Source organism: Rhincodon typus, chromosome 16, assembly GCF_021869965.1.
Source record: "Rhincodon typus isolate 14 chromosome 16, sRhiTyp1.1, whole genome shotgun sequence".
NCBI classification, from domain to species: domain Eukaryota; kingdom Metazoa; phylum Chordata; class Chondrichthyes; order Orectolobiformes; family Rhincodontidae; genus Rhincodon; species Rhincodon typus.
Window position 1 is genome coordinate 52,578,689 of NC_063347.1, and position 6,000 is coordinate 52,584,688.

At 44.0% G+C, this 6,000-nt stretch overlaps 1 protein-coding gene across 1 annotated transcript in view; it reads right to left on the minus strand.

Annotated features, from left to right (window-relative positions):
- Positions 1 to 6,000, minus strand: part of cacna2d2a (calcium channel, voltage-dependent, alpha 2/delta subunit 2a) — a 668,643-nt gene that overhangs the window by 9,604 nt on the left and 653,039 nt on the right. The window lies entirely within an intron of this gene.

The following is a 6,000-nucleotide window of genomic DNA, read 5'->3' on the forward strand; positions in this document are numbered from 1 at the left end:
TAATATTTAATTGAACACGGATTTACAGGAGAGATTGAAGAGTTTCCCTGACTAGAACCTAATGTTGATGCAATATCTCTGGCAGGTTCCTTAAGGATTGCAGAAAAGTAGAGATTGAAGAATTGACCTGGCCTTGCTTTACATTGCTGGTGACCACAAAGACACCAGATATCTCCCCACAGGCACAAAGACACCCAAAAACACCATCATGCAGCAGGTGCAGAGTTTTGACAAACTTGTTTGAACGTCATAGACCAGGTTGACTCATATTGTCAAAAACTTTAGTTTGATCTATGAAGAGCAGGCATAGATCCTGATGTTGCTCTCAGCACTTTCCTTGTAGTTGCCTTGTTGCAAACACCATATCAGCAGCCCCACAGTTAATCCTCAACCACACTGTGATTCTGGAAGGAAATCATCTACAAAGTTTAGTAGACAGTGCAATAGGATCCTTGTGAGAGCCTTTCTTGTGAATGAGAGAGGACTTATTTCTCAGTAAATATTACATACATTTTTGAATCCTTTCCATAGTGCTAACCATGAAGTACTTCTTTAGAATTCATTCAAGGGATTTGGGCATTGGTGGCTGGGCTATTATTTATTACCCATCCCTAGCTGGTCTGGAGAAGGTGGTGGTGAGCTGCCTCTTGAACTGCTGCAGTAGGTAGACCCACAATGCATTTTGGGAGGGAATTCCAGGATTTTTGACCCAGTGACATTGAAAGAACAATTATATATTTCCAAAACAGGATGATTAGTGGTTTGGAGGGGGACTTGCAGATTGTGGTGTTCTAAGGTTTTTGAATAGATTTGTAGCTTGGGTTGTGGATGTTGTGGTTGGTTGGCTCACCGAGCTGGTTCATTGTTCTGCAGACGTTTCATTACCCTGCTGGGTAACATCATCAGTGCAGCCTCCAATGAAGCGCTGGTGTGTTTTCCCACCTGGTATTTGAACTCTGGGGTCCATTGAGCTGGGTTACCTCACTTCTGGTTTTCCGTCGCAGTGGAGTAAATATAGGGTCTAGTTCAATGTGTTTGTTGATGGCCTTTTTAGTGGAGAACTAGGCCTCTAGGACTTCCCGTGCTTGTCTCTGCATGGCCTGTCCTAGGATCCTGGTGTTGTCTCAATCAAACTGGTAGTTTTCCATATCCATGTGGATGGAGATGAGCGAGTATTGGTCGTGTCTTTTTGTTGCTAGTTGATGTTCGTGTACTCTTGTGGCTAATTTTCTTCCTGTCTATCTAATGTAATGTTTGTCACAGTCTTTGCAGGGGATCTTGTATATTACGTTGGTCCTGTCCATAGTGGGTAACGGGTCTTTGGTTCGGGTTAGCAGCTGGTGTAGGGTTGATGTGGGTTTGTGTGCTGCTCTGATGTCCAGTGGTCGTAGGAGTCTTGTGGTTAGTTCAGATGTGTTCTTGAGGTAAAGTAGTGTGATGAGTGTGTCGGGGCATGTAGTATCTTCCTGGTGTTGTTTGTGTAATAGGCATCTTCTGACCCAGTTTTTCGGGTATCCGTTGTCCTTGAATACTTGGAAGAGGTACTCTTCTTCTTTTTGGTGTAGTTCTGTGTTGCTGCGGAATGTTGTTGCCCGTTTAAATAGAGTTTTCACGCAACTTTGTTTGGCTGTGTTAGGGTGGTTGCTGTTAAAATTCAGTACTTGGTCAGTGTGTGTGGCTTTCCAGTGTACCTTTGCTAGGAATTCCCTGTTGGTCCTGCGTTCCACCATGACGTCCAGGAACGGGAGCTGTTTGTTCTTTTCCTCTTCCTTGGTGTTCTATCTATCTGCTGCCCTGTCCTTCTACATGGTAATGTTTGAAAGGTGCTGCTGAAGGATCTTAGATGAATTTCTGCAGTGCATCTTGTAGGTGGTACACACTGCTGCTACTGAACGTTGGTGGTGCCAGTCAGGTGAGCTGCTTTGTCCTGGATGATGTCCAGCTTCGAGTGTTGTTGAAGCTGCACTCATCCAGACAAATGCGGAGTATTCCATCACATGTCTGACTTGTGTATTATAGACAGTTGTCCAGCTTTGATGAGATATTCACTGCAGTATTCCGAGCCTCCAAACTGCTTTCGTAGCCACTGTGAGTCCAGTTCAGTTTCTGGCAAATGGTAACCCTCAGGATGTTGATAGTTGGGAATTCAGTGATGGTACTGCCATTGAATGTCAGGGGGCAGTAGTTCAATTTGTCTCTTATTGGAGACAGTCATTGTCTAGCTTGTGTGGTGTGAATGTCATTTGCTACTTTTCAGTTCAAGCCCCGGTTATTGTCCAGGGCTTATGCATTTGAAGGTGCACTATTTCAATACCTGAGGAGTTGTGAATGGTGGTGAACACCATGCAATCATTGCAAACATCCCCACTTCTAACTTTGATGGAGGGAAGATCATTCAGGAAGCAGCTGAAGATGGTTTGACCTAGGACACTATTCTGAGAAACTCCTGTAGAGATGTCCTGGAGCTGAATTGACTGACTTCCACCAACCACAATTATCTACCATTAAGCTAGTTTGACCCCAACTAGCAAACAATTTTCCTTGATTCCAATTGACTCCAGTTTTCATTAGGACTCCTTGATGCCTATACTTGGGTCAAATGCAGCCTTGCTGTCACTTTCACCTCACCTTTGGAATTCAGCTCTTTTGTCCATGTTTGAACCAAGGCTGTAATGTCAGTGGAAATCTTTTCTATTTTCAAATACTCTTGAAGGTGGCTGTATATTTGGAAAAAAACATATTACACTTGTATAACATAAAATATATTATACTTCAAAACTGCTAGAATGTCCCTACTTCAGGAGTTTTGTCTAATTTGGTCGATTCAACTGTCTTTATCACCTTGTCCACTCAAGGAAGCTCTTCAATCTCTCCCGACAGTGTTCTCCACCAAAGTCACAGAGGCAGTGATCTGAGAGCCTCTAGCTGCCCACAGCAAGAAGCACATCTGGCTAATGGCAAACAAATTCTTTAGTGCAGCCAAAACCTTGGTCTCTAAATCAGCAACTCAAAGACCAAGGCAATGTTTCAGAAAGCACCAGGAACATGAGAAGAAGCACCAAATACAACTGTCGATGGCTCCAGACTCATTGATGGGAAAATATTCTCCCACCCTGACATCTCTGGGGATGCTACTATTTACAATGATATTAGTGCAAGCATCCAGACAGCAAGTCCTGACTTTGATCAACTCTATGATCAGGTTTGGAAACAGCATAGTGTTAAAACATGACATTCAAACTGACCAGGCTGTTGTCCTTAAAGGTAAAGAAGGTGGGACCTTCATGGTGCCCTCAGCTGGTACAGGGAATTGAACCCATGCTGCTGGTGTTACTCTGCATCACAACCAAGCTGTCCCGCCAAATAAGCCAATTGACCTGGTTTCTATCATCCTTACCACCCTGCTGTATGACCTAGAATCCTGGATATGCGAAAGATGCCACATCAAACCTCTGGAAACAGGGTTCATAGAATTTGAATAGATAGATAGATCGGGACCTAACCACAAAACATTGTCTATAGCTGTAAAAACCCACTGGAGGAGGACGCTCCACAAACATCTCTATCCTCAATAAGCCCAATCATTAGTGCTAAAGAAAAGCATTCAGAACAATCTTCAATCGGAATTGCTGAGTGGATGATCCATTCTCAACCTCCTTCAGAGTTTCCCATTTAGCTATTTCTATTCACTCCCTGTGATCTCAAGAAATGGCTGGAGGCTCTGGACACTGCAAAGGGTACAGTTCCTGATAACATTCCAGCAATAGTACTGACGACTTGCCCTTAGCCAAGCTGCTCTGCTTAAAGCTACAAAACTGACATCCATTTGACAATGTGGAAAATTGACCAGGGATGTCCTGTCCACAAATCCAACCCACCAATTACTGCCCATTACTCTACCCTCAATTATCAGTAAAGTGATGGAAGCAATAACCTGTTCGCTGATGCTCAGTTTGAGTTCTGGCAGGGAACCCTATCTCCTGACCTCAATACAACCCTGGTTCAAACGTAGACAAAAGAGCTGAATTCCAGAGGTGAAGTGAGAGTAACAGCTCTTGACATCAAGGCCACACTTGGCCAAGTGAGGCATCAAGGAGCCCTAGCAAAACTGCAATCATTTGGAATTGGGGTAAATTCTCCATTGGTTCGAGTCATATCTGGCACATAGGAAGATCATTCTGCTGATTAGAGGTCAGTCATTTCAGTTTCAGGACATCTGTGCAGGAGTTCCTCAGGACAGATATATTCTAATCAACCTATAGTTGATATATTGATCAATATATACAATATAGTCAACATGGCTTTGTGCATGGGAAATCGTGTCTCACAAACTTGATTGAGTTTTTTGCGGAAGTAATGAAGAGGATTGATGAACGCAAAACGGTGGACATGATCTATATAGACTTCAGTAAGGCTTTGGACAAGATTCCTTAGTAAAGTTAGATCACATGCAATACAGGGAGAACTAGCCTTTTGGATACAGAACTGGCTTGAAAGTAGAAGTCAGAGAATGGTGGTGGAGGTTTGCTTTTCAGACTGGAGGCCTGTGACCAGCGGTGCTGGGTCCACTGCTTTTCATCATTTATCTAAATGATTTGGATGTGAATACAGGAGGTATGGTTAATAAGTCTGCAGATGACACCCAAATTGGAGATGTGGTGGACAGAGAAGAAGGTTACCTCAGAATACAACTGGACTTTGATCAGATGAGCCATGGGCTGAGGAGTGGCAGATGGAGCTTAATTTAGATAAAAGTGAGGTGCTGCATTTTGGAGAGGCAAATCAGGGCACTTAATGCAAGAGACTTTGGAGTGCAGATTCATAGTTCCTTGAACGTGGAGGTGCAGGTAGACAGGATAATGAAGAAGGCATTTGGTATGCTTGTCTTTATTGATCAGTGCATTGAGTATAGGAGTTGGGTGGTCATGTTCCAGCTGTACAGGAAATTGGTTACGCCAGTTGTGGAATACTTCAGCAAGGATGTTGTGAAACTTGGAAGGCTTCAGAAAAGATTTACAAGGATGTTGCCAGGGTTGGAGGGTTTGAGCTATGAGGAGAGGCTGAATGGGCTGGGGCTATTTTCCCTGGAGTGTTGGAGGCTGAGGGGTGACCTTACAGAGATATATAAAATCATGAGGGGCATAGATAGGATGGCCAAGGTCTTTTTCCCAGGGGTGGGGGCGTCCAAAACCAGAGGGCATAGGTTTAGGTGAGAGGGGAAAGATTTAAACTGAACCTAAGGGGCAACGTTTTCATGCAGAGGGTGGTGCAAGGAAGTGGTGGGGGCAGATACAATTACAACATTTATAAGGAATTTAGATGGGTATATGAATAGGAAGGGTTTAGAGGGATATGGGCTAAATGTTGGCAAATGAGACTAGATTTATTTAGGATATCTGGTCAGCCTGGATGAGTTGTACTGAAGGGTCTGTTTCCATGCTGCACAGCTCTATGACTCTATAACCTGTACAGGGAAGTTATGAACCTGGGCCTCCTGGTCCACAGGTAGGGAATTATAACTGCCACAAGAGCCTCCTGTTCCTCAGAGTAGTGCCTTAGGTCCAATCATCTTCAGTTGTTTCATCAGTGATCTTCCTTCCATCATAAGGTCTAAAGTCGGGATGTTCACTGATGTCGGGATTGCACAATGTTTACCACTATTCATGACTCCTCAAATACTAAAGCAGTCCATCTTCCAATGCAGCAAGACCTGGACAATATCCAAGTTTGGGTTGGCAACTAATATTCACACCATACAACTGTCAGGCAATGACCATCACCAATAACAGATATTCAACCAATGTCCGAGATAACAAGGTGTAGAGCTGGATGAACACAGCAGGCCAAGCAGCATCAGAGGAACAGGAAGGCTGACGTTTCAGGCCTAGACCCTTCTTCAGAGATGAACACAGCAGGCCAAGCAGCATCAGAGGAGCAGGAAGGCTGACGTTTCGGGCCTAGACCCTTCTTCAGAAATCATTTCTGAAGAAGGGTCTAGGC